The sequence below is a fragment of the Belonocnema kinseyi genome, chromosome 8 (genome assembly GCF_010883055.1).
Source record: "Belonocnema kinseyi isolate 2016_QV_RU_SX_M_011 chromosome 8, B_treatae_v1, whole genome shotgun sequence".
Classification (NCBI taxonomy): domain Eukaryota; kingdom Metazoa; phylum Arthropoda; class Insecta; order Hymenoptera; family Cynipidae; genus Belonocnema; species Belonocnema kinseyi.
The window spans coordinates 99,219,087-99,233,409 of record NC_046664.1 but is presented as its reverse complement, the minus strand read 5'-3'; the positions used below and the strand labels follow the sequence as shown (position 1 = coordinate 99,233,409).

General features: G+C 34.7%; 1 long non-coding RNA gene across 8 annotated transcripts in view; it reads right to left on the bottom strand.

The window, feature by feature from the left end:
• The window catches only part of LOC117178013, an 88,569-nt gene that overhangs the window by 39,248 nt on the left and 34,998 nt on the right, over window positions 1-14,323 (bottom strand). For 2 of the 8 annotated variants that reach the window (XR_004467787.1, XR_004467784.1), the window contains exon 2: window positions 10,652-10,890. The exons of 4 other annotated variants lie outside the window; for them this stretch is intronic. This is a non-coding gene — a long non-coding RNA (uncharacterized LOC117178013). Of the gene's footprint in view, window positions 1-3,040; window positions 3,267-10,651; window positions 10,891-14,323 lie in introns of all 8 variants that reach the window. 2 more of the 8 variants (XR_004467782.1, XR_004467783.1) reach the window with 1 other exon arrangement.

Here is a 14,323-nt window from a genome sequence, read left to right as displayed (position 1 = left end):
TTACATATTTATTACTTAGATTGAATGCTGCTCAAAGAGATGCATTCTTGACAGCGTTACTAGGCGATAACGAAGACGAGAGTGACGCTTCTTTTGACGACATTGAAGATGAGAACTGGCTCCCCGCGGGTGAGCAGCGGCGTGGTTCTCGTAACAATGATGCATCGGATAATGAGGAAGAAAGTGACTTTGAAGCCGGGATACCTAAAAGCGAACATATTGAAAATAATGGTCAAGATGAAGACGAAGTAGAGGACGAGATTGGCACCGGAAGCTCTGACGAGGATACAAATGACGATATCTCTTTATTGATTGTGTTGATACATCTTCCATAAATTTAATTTGTTACCTAATTTAATTTTTCTTACATAAAATTATGATATGTTTTAGACAATACCAGTACAAAGTTTGTGGCTAAATATAAAACTGTTTGAAATAAAACTCCGTCAGAGAATCATCAAACTCCTATTAGAAATATCCTTAGACAAAGAAATGGACCGCACAGAAGTACAGAAATGTTATCGATTTCCAATACATTCAAAAGAATTGTATCGGTAGAAATGGTTGATATTATCGAACGTTGTACAAACAAAAGAGCAGAAGCAGTATTTCAAAATTACAATAATGAGCATCTTGAAAGAGAGCTACGTATATGGTAGAGAGTTACCCCGCAAGAAATGTATGCTTTTTTGCCATTTTGATTTGTTCTGGTTGTAATAATTCAAATACCGACCATACAAATGAAATGTGAAAAAAAGTATCCTACCCTTTGTATCGTGCAACGATGGGACGCCCACGATTCAAATTCAACTTGCTAAATATGGTATGAAAATATGGTGGATATGTGATGCAGAGAATGGTTTTCCACTCAAAGGAATCCTCTACACAGGCAAAGTAGGTAATACTCGAGACTTCAATCAAGGAGAAAGAATTGTCAAAGAACTTGCAGTTGCTTACAAAGGACCTGAACGAAATATAAGTATGGACAGATTTTAACGCTACTTCTGGCTAAATATCTTCTTACGTGGAACCTCACTATCGTTGGTACTTTAAAACAAAACAAACCATACATTCCTAAAAAGATGAAAGGATCAAAATCAAGAGAACTATTATCAACAATTTTTTTTATTTTATGAAAAAGTTAAAATTTGTTCATATGTACCGAAGAAAAATAAAGCTGTAATTCTACTCAGCACGATGCACGATGATGCTGCAATTTCTGATGCAATTCATCAAAAACCAGATATGATTTTATTTTATTTTAAGAACGTGCAGATGGCCGCTATCTTTTTTTCAACATCCTTGATACGGCTTCTCTTGCGGCTTATTTAGTTTATTAAGGAAATAATAACCTGTTTTCTAGAAAAACAATCCAACGGAAAACTTTCTTACTACAACTAGCAGAAGAATTGGCTATGGGCATGATCGAAGAACGTTTTGCAAATCAGCAGATTATGCGGCATGAAACTTTAAAAATGGCGATCGACAGCTACTTCGACAGAACAATAACAGTGCAGGTTCCTGATGACAACAATCCACGAGGCAGTACTGGCAGAAAAGTTGTAGTTGGCTCTGCCTACATTTGCAGCAAGCAACCTATACGCAAACAAAGAAAGACAAGAAAGTCTTGCGGTGAATGCAAAAAGCCAGTTTGTGATGAACATACTGCAAAAATCATTAAATGTTTAGAATGTAATCAATGAATTTGAATTTCATTGAATAAATTAATAAAATATTCTGACAATAATGTATTGAATTCATTATTTTGTCATATTACTGTATAAAAAGTGAAATATTCCATAATTTTTTTCGTAACTATGATATTGTGAAATGTAATTATTATTGTTATTATACTCACTGAATATACTTAATAAATAATTAAAAATGAATATTATTTATTATAATTTATTTATTAATAGCTATTTACTACTTTTTGTCTAAAATACTTTTTTTCAAACTCAAAATTGTTGATGGACAAAAAAAATTTTAATGCATAACTTTGTAGAAAATCAGTCTAATCGTGGGGATCCAAGAGGATTTTAGCCAATATTTTCGAAACAAACAGTTATTCGACAAAATGTACGTCCATAGATACCCGGGTACCTGGTTGGCCCTGCAAGGGTTAATTCTATCGACGCTTAATCAGAATCCCACGATTGATGAGCAAACTCAAAAACCTGTCGTAGTTCTCGATTATAACAGGACAAAAGGTGGTACTGATATGTTTGATCAATTTTGTCACCAATTTACAGTAGCGAGGTAAACTTAACGATGGTCCATGCGAATTTTGTACGGCATGCTTGATCAAACCGGTGGGAATAGTTGTATTTTACGTAATTTGAATGTAAGAAACGATCTTCTGCCTCAAAGACAATTTTTGAGACAATTAATCAATTCTCTACTGGAACCTCACTTGCGCTCGAGACTGGCTAATCTTGCGCTCACTAAAAGTTTGAGAAATTGTTTAGCGACGTAATTATATCGGCATTAATAATAGCAGTCTTGTTCAGTTAGATTCGATTTCAGGGAATGTCTACTTCGAGTATATCACGAAAAAAATATAACTTATTGTAGTACTTGATAACACTAGGTCTAGTGCTATTGTTTTAGGTCGTGATGCCGGAAAATGAGACATAAGTGACAACAAATTTTCGTACATCGATTTTCCTACTGATTTAAATGCTCGATTCCCTTGAAATTATTCAGAATTTAGATTTTGGTACGCAAAAAAGATTAGATGACTTGTCCATTAATAAATATATATTATCAGAAGGGCCGGATTCGCCGAATGTTCATGCAGACCTAGCGCTTAGGCTTATCGATCATGAACCTTTCAGTCTAAATGCTACAAGATTATCTTTCTTTTAAAAAGAAAAATTAAGACAGATTTGAGATTCTTTATTGGAAAGAAAAGTCATGCAACCAATTGAATCGCCTTATGCCTCTCCGATTGTTTTGCCCCAAAGAAAAAGTGGGCTTCCGAGATATTGCATTGACTACAGAACTTTAAATAAACTTCCTTCACGTGACAACTACTCACATTCTCTCATTGCGGATCAACTATACAAGCTTTACTATGCAAGTTCCAGTTAGAATATCTTACGGTTCCCTTGGGGCTTGAGGTTGCTCCTTCGAAATTTTAACATTTCGTCAACACTACGTCAACAAAAAAGGCACTTATCTTGATGATATTATGATCTCTAGCGTAACCTTGGAGCAACACTTCTGTACCTTAAAGAGTCTTTTCACTTACGGTCGAGAAAAAACTGGAACAAAGAATTGAAAATGTGAATTAATTCAAACTGAAATAGAATATTTAGGTTATAAAGTTAATGAAAAGGGTGTAGCACATACGGAGGGGGAAGTCAGTAACCAATTTTCCAATCGCGAAAAATACATATGATATCCAAAAATCCCGTCACATTTAAATTCAAAGAATTAGAATTACAATCATTTCAAAATCTTAAGGGAAAATTAAGCGAAGCCCCAGTTTTCAGTATTTACAATCCAAATGGCGAAACAGAAGTCCAATGCAATTCCAGAAAAGTGAGTTTTGCAGTAGTGTTGCTCCATCCTGACGCAGGTACGCAACTACATCCGAATTTTTATTTCTCAACGAGAACTTCCGATTATGCAACCAAGCACCACAGCTGCGAGCCAGAAACCCTCGTGATTGTTTATGCTCTCCGACGATTTAAGTGTACTTGCCGGGTATTAAATTTAAAAAACTTACGGATTGTGAATCTCTATTAAAAAAAAAACTTTTGACAAAAATGCCGTTGACGACAGAAGCTCGAGATGAGCTTTAGAATTAGAGATATGAAAGAAACCATTGAACATAGATGAGGCTCCAAAATGTGTCATGCGGATGCATTTAATCGAAACATTATGGTCATCCGAGAAAGCTCATTAGAATCAAATCTAATTATCTGTCAAAATCGAGACGAGAATCACACTAAAATCACACGAGAATCACACGAGAAACTCGAGAAAACGAACGATAAATTGAACGAAACGAGGGACTGTATTTTATATCGCAAGCATGGTGACGACCTACTATTTTATGTCCCGGAGATGGAGAATCATGTGATACACAACTACCACAACAACTCGGAGCAATTAACGAGCGAAAAAACCACGAATTCGATTATGAACCATTACTAGTTCCCCGAACCTAATGACTAAAGTAAAGAATTATATCAGTGATTTCTTGAAATGTACTGTATTCTCTCCGAGTACTGGCAGAAAAGAATTTTTCATAAAACCTATTCCTGAAAGCAGGTCTGTTCAACAAGAAAATTTCCTCGTTTTTTCGAAAACTACTGGAGATTTTCGAATGAAAGTACATTTGAAGGACTACGACACAGCTGGAAAGTCGTTTCAGTATCACTGAAATAGCCCGAGAGAACGGACGTGAGTGAGAAGGAGTTCTGCGTAGACGAAACGTTTTGAAGCGGTCTTCTTGCTTACTCATCCAAAAGGACCACTTATGACCTACGGTATGGCTGCCAAATACATTAAAAAGGCGAAGACGTTCGTGAAGACGTGGGCTAAGTAGTATAAAGTCGACAAAATAGTCGACAATCTACCCGAAAGAGGCAAATCGCGAACAACAACGAGCAAACAGGATGAAGCGATCGTACAGCTGTTCAAGCGTACCCCCACTCTATGGTTATGATATGCTAAGCTTGTTCTGGTAGAAACTTTAAAATTTTTAAATATTTAAACATGTCAGTTTTGCAAGGATTTTTTTTGAATGTTGTTATTTAGGGATTGAATAGAGCTATCGCGCTGTTTAATGGCTTAAAATGTGTAGTAATGTACCCTGATTTATATTTCGAACACAAAACGGAATAAAAATTTTAATTTCGCGATTAAAGTAGCTCAGAATAATTCGGAGTTTAATGAGGCGAGGCGCGTGGCACAGGCGTAGAAAAAAGTGCAGAAAAAATAGGTCCGTCATATTTCTCAGCGGACTGCGCCCTTCTCTTCTCATACAAAATTTTCATAATATAATACAGTATCAAACTTACACACGAATTATCTTGTATTTTGTTCATTTAATATAGTACACTTATTTCGGTATTATAATATAATTTTGAAATTATTAGGCTGTTAATTCGCTATTGCAATATATGTAAAAGGAATAATTATTATTCTACAAAGATACGTGATTGTAAGATTTTGTTAGCAATTGCCGTTTATGAACAATTATTTTCATATACGTTTGTGCTATAATTCTAATCATTATTATTACTTATATATTATATGGGTGCAATTTCATGTCAAATTATGTGAAGAACTTAAGCTATTGTTTGTAATTTTTATGAAAATTGTAGTATTTGTTCTTGTAGGTGTTGAAAGAAAAACTCTAACTTCATTTTTGAATAATTCCCAGAAATGACAGGATACTCAAAATTGAAAAATTTGGTCTTTTTCTTTAAACTCTCATAATTTTTTAATTTTAATACTGTTAAGGTTTATTTTTTTAAATATTCGTAATATGGTGCAGTTCTGAACAAAAATTTCTTGAAACAAAAAATGTCAAAACCTTCTTGAATTTTTCAAAAATAAATATTTAAACTGAACTTCTGAAAAAAAACCCAATTAAAGAAATGTATATATAGCTTGCACTGTCCTCCAAATTATTCAATTTCAAATTTATTTTTGCAAAATCCAAAAAGTTTTTAAAATTTTTTGTTAAAAAAAATATTTCTTGACAACTGCATTTTATTACAAATAATTTACGAAATACATCTTTACAGCATTTAAGTCATTTAAGTTAAAAGAGTTAAATTAAAATGCAAAAAAAAAAAAAATTTCAATATGTTTTAAGTTTTTGGAATTTTTCGAAAATTTTTTCATAGATTTTCTTTCAACACCTAAGAGAACAAATACTGCAATTTCCATTAGAATTTCTAACAATATGAGCGTTTATGAACAATTATTATCATATAGTTTTGTGCTATAATTCTAATCATTATTATTACTTATATATTATGTGGGTACGATTTCATGTCAAATCATGTGAAGAACTTAAGCTATTGTTTGTAATTTTTATGAAAATTGTAGTATTTATTCTCGTAGGTGTTAAAAGAAAAACTCTGACATGGTTTTTGAATAATTCCCAGAAATGACAGGATACTCAAATTTGAAAAATTTGGTCCTTTTTCTTTGAACTCTCATAACTCTTGTGATTTTAATACTATTAAGGTGTATTTTTTTAATATTCGCAATATGGTGCAATTCTGAATAAAAATTTCTTGAAACAAAAAATGCCAAAACCTTCTTGAATTGTTCAAAAACGAATGTTTAAACTGAATTTCTGAAAAAATACCCAATTAAAAAAATTTACAGATAGCTTACACTATCCTCTAAATAATGGCTGCATGACAACTAGCCCGTAGACAATTGATCCGCGACAATTGATCTGCGCGACAATTCATCCGCGATAATTCATCCGCGACAATACTTGGAATCTGGAAAGGGGACGGGGAATATTCCACTTAAGTTGTATGTAATACTTCGACATTGGTAACAATGATTGTTATGAGGAAATCCTCCAAACTTTTTAAATTAAAAACATGCCACAATCCTCATAAGTTCATTTAAAGAGAATCCTTTTTCATAAAATATATAAATAATAACGAGCAGATGAAACTCAGACATGTATCATGCTTAAAAAAAAATAAAAAGTACAATCAAAATACTCATTGCCAGTACGTTTATCGGTTGTTGTGTGAATTATTACGGAACATGATCGTTTCTTATATTCAACGCAACGCCATGTTACATTTGTGTTGTTGACACTTTTCTTTGCATACAAATGGCCTTCGTGTAACAACATTAAACCACCCCGTTGTGATTTTATAAACTTCAGTGGCATCTTAAAAACGTTAATAAAACCGCAATTGAAAAAAAAACCAACAAACAATAACAATAAACCGACGTACTTCATTTAACTCAGATATCAAGATATGGAATGCTCACGGATCAATTGTCGACGGATCAATTGTAAACAGATCAATTGTCGCGCGGACCAATTGTCGCGGATTAATTGTCGCGGATCAATTGTCCGCGGACCAACTGGCGTGCCACCCTAAATAATTCAATTTACAAATTCATTTTTGAAAAATTCAAGACGGTTTTGACATTTTTTGTTTCAAGAAATTTTTTTCAGAACTGCACCATATTACGAATATTTAAAAAAATAAACCTTAATAGAATTAAAATCACAAAAGTTATGAGAGTTTAAAGAAAAAGACCAAATTTTTCAATTTTGAGTACCCTGTCATTTCTGGGAATTATTCAAAAATCAAGTTAGAGTTTTTCTTTCAACACCCACAAGAACAATGACTACAATTCTCATAAAAATTACAAACAATGTCTTAAGTTCTTCACATGATTTGACATGAAATTGCACCCATATAATATATAAGTAATAATAATGATTAGAATTATAGCGCAAAAGTATATGAAAATAATTGTTTATAAACGGCAATTGCTAACAAAATTTTACAATCACGTATTTTTGTAGAATAATAATTACTCCTTTTACATATATTGCAATAGCGAAATAACAGCCTAATAATTACGAAATTATATTATAATACCGAAATCAGTGTACTATATTAAATAAACAAAATACAAGATAATTCGTGTGCAAGCTTGATACTGTCTTATATTATGAAAATTTTGTATCAGAAGAGACGGCCCTGCTGAGCGAGCAGCAGCTGTGGGAAAATCTGGAGAAAACGGCTGTCTGCCGCTGAGAAATATGACGGACCTTTTTTTTTGCACTTTTTTCTACGCCTGTGCCACGCGCCTCGCCTCATTAAACTACGAATTATTCTTAGTACTTTAATCGCGAAATTAAAATTTTTATTCAGTTTTACGATCGAAATATAAATCAGGGTACATTACTACACATTTTAAGCCATTAAACAGCACGACAGCTCTATTCAATCCCTAAATAAAAACATTCAACAAAAATCCTTGCAAAACTGACATTTTTAAATATTTAAACATTTTAAGGGGTCTACTGGATTCTGAACATGTTGTAGGACACTCCAGAATTTTTTCAAATTTTTTTCAACATATTCTTAGCTCTGGGGTCATGTGAAAGTTACCGGCCTCGCGACCGCATTTTTTCTTGTATTTTGCTAATTAGCTCAGAACGAAATTTTTTTACGCAAATTAGAGAAGCACCATTTCATTAAGAAAACTTAGCGGATTCGTGTGGTTCTTTTACGAACCTCTTCACATTTTTTTCTGCGGAGTTATTGCCTTCAAAAGTGAGGGGTTTTGATTTTTTGCGGCGATATTAGTCTACCGCCAATACTCGACTTCTTCAGCAAACCGTTAAACACCCTGTGAAGGTCCATGTTTTGGGATGCTTCTCTTAGCGCCGTTTTGTATGTTTAGATCTCTTTACAGAGAACCTGAAATCCAAGAAATTCTCAAAATATACAAACGTGGTATTCTGAAGACTGCTAAAAAGATGTTTGGATCCGATACTGGAGATTAGAGCTTGCAAGAAGATAATGACCCCAAACATCGAAACAGTCTCTGCACCGCCTGGAAAGCAGAAAATAGCATCACAACTTTGGACTGTCCATCACAATCACCCGATGTGCATCCAATCGAAAACGTCTGGATTTTTGTGAAGAGGAAGAAAAATAAATGTCAGGATTATAATAAACAATATTTCGATAAATAGCGAAAGAATCCGAACAAATACGAATGTGAAGATTATGTAATTATATCAAATTTCGAAAATAGTCCCGCGGCTAAGCAAAAGCTTATGGCTGTATCAAAAGGCCAATATGAGGTCATTAAGGTTTTAAGAAACGATCGGTACCTTGTCAAGGACATTGAACACTTTCAAGTCACACAAAAACTTCATCCAGGAACTTGCTACGTTATCAATATGAAACCTTGGCGCCCTAGTAATTATTTTTAAACCATTTATGATTTAACGAACACATTTTTTATTGTTAATTAAGTTCTATTAAGTGTTTTTCAATGTCAACAATAATGTCAATCTTTATTTAAATCCATCCAGCAGACGAAGTCATTTCAGTAACCAACAAATTAAATTTAACAAACAGGTGCAAAAATTCGTAGAAAGCAATATTTTATACTGGTGAGGACTGTCGACGTACAGTCGAAACGTCTACCAAATATGTACTAAGAATCTCTCAAGACATAATTTCAATAAATTGACCAGTAATTGACTAACATTTTGACTTGCATCTACAAGAATATTTTGTTAATTATCGCCGAACTGTGAGTGATTTCAAAATATTACTACTGCAATGAAACACTTCAATAGACTTCCGTTCTATAGCCTTTCCGAGAATTGACGCCGCGCCGCAAGTAGGTGTGACAGGTGCTGCGCGGGGTGCGCGGGATCTGCGGCTTACACTCAGGCGAGCCGTCAGGCGTGAACAAACAAAAGCGGAGCGGGCTATAATGAGTTAGTTCCCATCCACCGTCAGCCCTGAAATCGGCGTTATAGAAGTGTTTCACTATGTACGCTGCTGTCGAATCACCATCTCAGTATGAGTCAGTCTCAGGACATAGGTCTGAACACATGCACTTTCGTGACACGAGCCTTTGCCTCACCGCCTCACTACGTTTCTTCTTTCAGTTTTAATATAATAATACGTACGTTTTGAATTTGAATCATGAGTCACATCTAAGAACTATAAAATTTGATCTTCTTTATAAGAAAGCATACCTTATTGGCAAATAATTCAATTTTAATAATAACTCATCGAAATCATATTCAAAATATATTTTGAAATGAGGCTATTGAAATCCGAAACTGTTTATTACTAGTGTATCACTGATGAGGAGTTAAATTGAATAGTATCTAAACAATATATTCAAGTACAGTCAAACTCGGATACAACGCCCCCGGATATATCCCTTCCGAGAATTGACGCCGCGCGGCATGTAGGAGTAAAAGGAGCTGGCGTGGACAAACAAAAGCGTTTTCACCAGAAGTGGCAATCTATCCAGTTTGTTCCCCACCACCGCCAGCCCCAAACCCGGCACAGTATCCGGGATTCACTGTATCTAAACCAAAAAACGTATCGTAATATTTATACTTGATCCGGATAGATCCTTTTGCTCTCTTCACAAAGGTGCTATAAAATTGCAGAAATTGTGGAAGTTGTCCAATTCAAGGTTTGAAATTCAATTCAAGTTTTTAAAATGTAAAAACTCATTTTTCTTATAAAGATCATCGTCGTATTTATCCTCGATTTCTTTTCGAAAGTTGGAAAAAATATTTTCAATACATCCTAATGAGAGTTCATCTTATGTCCTTGCTTTGGAGAAGAGAAAATTTGATTTATTTTTATGAAACAAGAAAGTTCTAATTTGTGTTACTAACAAGACGAGATACCAAACATTTCAAAAGCAAATTGACAACCCTCGAAACCTTTTTTAAAAACTCTTTTTGCACTTTTCTGAAAGTTGTCTCCTAAAATTATCGACATTAGAACAAATTTATTTTTGAAATTATTAAGTATTTTTCGTCGTCAGAATTAATTATAGTATGATAATTTTAGCAGATACAGCATGATTTGCAAAAAATGTTTCATTAAAAATATTTTGAGAACGACTGAATTCGAAAAATCACCTTATAGACCGTCATAAACGCATAAATTGAAATATTAGAAGAGTGCTGTTTGATATCTTGATCACTATTCGTATGAATCGCCAGCAAAGCACAACCTAGGTCGTGCAAGTGGTGGGATTGGAATTGGGTGTGTGTTGGTTGATGATGATCAATGATAGCAATGGTCGTTGGTCGCTTTGGCTCGTCCACCGAGTCGTTCGGTATAATTCCTATATTTCATTACTCTGGTAGCCCCCGTGCTGTAACAATAAAAAGGAAGACGAATAGAAGCAAAAGACTGACGTGAGATAAAGCGTTCGTGTACAGCTTTGATACTGATTTTCCTTGAAATAAGGGTTTTTCGAAAGAAAAAAACGTATAAGAGGGTAGGAGACTTGTTTGGAAGAAAAGACGAAACTTTTCTTATCATCCAAGTGTGCTTGGAAAATATTGCGGTTTACATTCTCAAGGATTCTTCCCCAAGTTCAAAATTTAATGTTCTGCACACGCTCTGATATCGGCGAGCACAACGACTTTTGTCCGGTAGAGTGTATGCTCGAAGATAAAAAACAATCACGAAAGGCTACAGCGTGCTTACAAGTTTATGCAAAGACTTAAACTTTTTTGGGGAGACTTTCACTTTCATGATAAAAACTAGATTGGAGGTGGACGTGAGTTAGTTGTTACATTCAAGAAAACGTAATGAAGCGAAAGTTAAGGCTCTTTTACACCTTCCGTCAATCGGTCGTCGACCGACAAATATATCGAAATATCAATTCGCACCTAAGGAAAATTCAGTGAAATCTATTTATGTTTTAGTTATCTTTCAGTGATTTTCAGAAAATATTCCGATATGTTGGTCGGTCGACAACGCTTAACTGAAGGTGTAAACGAGTATTTAGAAATTCAGAATGTACAGGTTTGACTATTTAAATATTCAACATTTTTCTTTTAATGTTTAAAACTGAAATAAATATAACTAGTAAACAGAATGAGATATGCAAAAAAAGATCAATTTTTTTAATTCAACTCTATAATTATATATGATATGATTTTTAATTACATTAATGATCAAGTATAATATATAATGAATAGATTGAATAAACTTTATTTTTGTAATAAAAATACACGTACATAATAATTTCTAAATCACATTTTTATAAATACACTGGCACAGACAAATAATTTTTTAATGAATTTATAAGTAATGCATTGTTTAGTGGCTAACCTTTTAATCATCACTGGAACTTTTCTATCAGACTCAAAATCACTTTTTACTTTTTCTTGATATTCTTAAAGGTGATAAAAATTGAAAGAAAATACATATTTAACGAATCAATCGATTTTTATAAATCAGGTATGCAAGTACAATCTTATAAATGCTTGACTGTAGTGTGCTTTTATTACACACTTTAATTTGAAACAAGAATTTTATCAAATATAAATATCATTAATCCAAGTACAAGTACATTTAAAAAAAAGAACTTGCAAAAGTGTGAGGAACGAACCAAGCTTCATCAATCGGATATGGGTTTTTGGGCATGGGTGTCCCCATCTAGGAGCGATCTATTTTAAAAAGGGACTGTACGCCCTGTGAGCTCTCGAGTGATTTGACGCAGGTCAATAAGTTAGTTGATTGCCGAACTTTGAGCGGTCTACAGCTTTCGTTCTTAGAGCCTTGCGTTTGTGTAAAGAGTTTAGAGACAATAAAGAACTAAGTGTTTATCACTATTAAAAGAGTGATTAAAAAGTGTTGTTATTCATCATGCTTTCGTCCAAGACAATCCAATAGGTTTTGGTCCCAGGGCACGCTTCCACTGTGCGGAAAAGACCTATTTGAAGAGTGATTTCTTTTGTTTTTGTGACTAAAGATATATGGAGGATTCAGAGGTGAGTAATCTTTAAGATCATTATTGCGAGCAATTAAGAGATGTTTAGAATACTTCCGGAAATAGCTATTAGATTTACATGAATATGGAAAATCAAGTGAAGGAGGATTTTTTTACTTGAGTTTTTAAGTGTAATACTTCTACTTTACCACTCTCCCCTCTCGTTGATTCTACCTAAGGGTAGTTCGCCTACGACGCCTACACAAGGCCCTCGGGGCCTCAGTAGTCCTTGCGCCGTGTCTACGGACAGGTCATTCTGTATCTTTCGGTCAATAAACAAAAGTATTCTTATATCAAGTATAAAAGAAGTGTAATTCACTAGACCGTTACATTATTTTGGCGATCCTAGCCACGACCCCTTTGATCGATACGACGTTCTTCGGGGATAAAAAAAGAATTTGTGAAGTTAAGACAGTTAAGTGCAGTTAAGTGAATTGTGGCAACATAGTCCCATATGTGTGAAAACCTACGAGGTTTCAAAGATAGCGCAAGTGTACTACCAGGGCATATAAGGATTATCAGTAAACGATTAATCTTTAGCCAAAAGAGATCACGCTAATAGTGCAAATCAAGTGAAGCTACTAGTGACTCTTAAGAAAGGCGCGACGTCACTCTTCAAAGGGGACACCACGGGAGGCTAAGAATTTCCCGATCTTCCGGCCAGCTGTCTGCCTACGGAGCTGCAGCATCCCGCCTGAGCCTGCCAACATCCGTAGACTACCATCGATTCTCGACTGCGCCAGCGACACTCAAACTCCTGTTGCGTAAGTTTAGTAAAAATTGTAATAATTCAAAAATAGTAAGAAGTAATACGCGGCTTCTTTCTTTAAAAAAAAAACGCCTACGTTTAGTTTATAAAATTAATAAGCATTGTGCAAATTGCGTCGAGTTCCGAACTATCAAAATTGTGTGATAAAAATACTACCTCACACTGGCGTTCGCAGCGTATAGACAAAATTTAATAGAATACCCGACGGTATAATCGGAAACAAGTGAAGAATCTTTAGGTAACCTTAATGCCGATACTAATCCTTTCCTCACGGCTCGAGAAATGTCTAAAGAAGATTTATCGTGCGGTTCGTAGGAAGCATCCACAATGACGGATGACCCCATAAAATTTATTATAGAAAAATTGAGTGCTATGGAAACCTTTCAAAAAAAGATAGAAGATGCGCTACGAATTTTAAACGCTGAAAATTCTCAGCGCGCAAGAGAAATTGAATATCTCGCGAAGCAGGGAAATATGCTCTTAACGGAAGATGAGAGTTCGGGAAAAGGAGAAAAATATACCTCATGCGAAAATCGTGTTTTACCAGAACCTGAAAATTCGTCTATTCCTCCGCAAGGAAATAAGCAACTTAAAGATCCCCCTTGCCAAAATATCGATATTCAAAAAGTAGAAAATTCGTCTCTTCCTCCACTAGGAAATAATAGAATGGATCAGGCTGAAAAATACGGGCAAAACGTACCAGTAGTAACCCAACATCCCCAGGAAAGCGTGCGAATATATCATGTTCCAGGCCGAGAGTCTAAAAGTAGCTCTACATCCCCGACTCCGCGAAGAAATTTCACGTCTTCTCAAGCTAATCGGTTACAGACAACGTCCATTCCTGTGACAACGTCTATTCCCGCGAAGCACATCATCAGAACCGTCGAAGAATTGAGAGGACGTGATGATGTGGGTGTCGAGGACTTTATAAAATCAGTTAAGCGTGCGAAATCGAGATGTTCGCAGCCGGATTTACTATTGGATTTTATAATAGCCGAAAAAATTAAGGACCAAGCAAAACGCGCAATTCGCTTC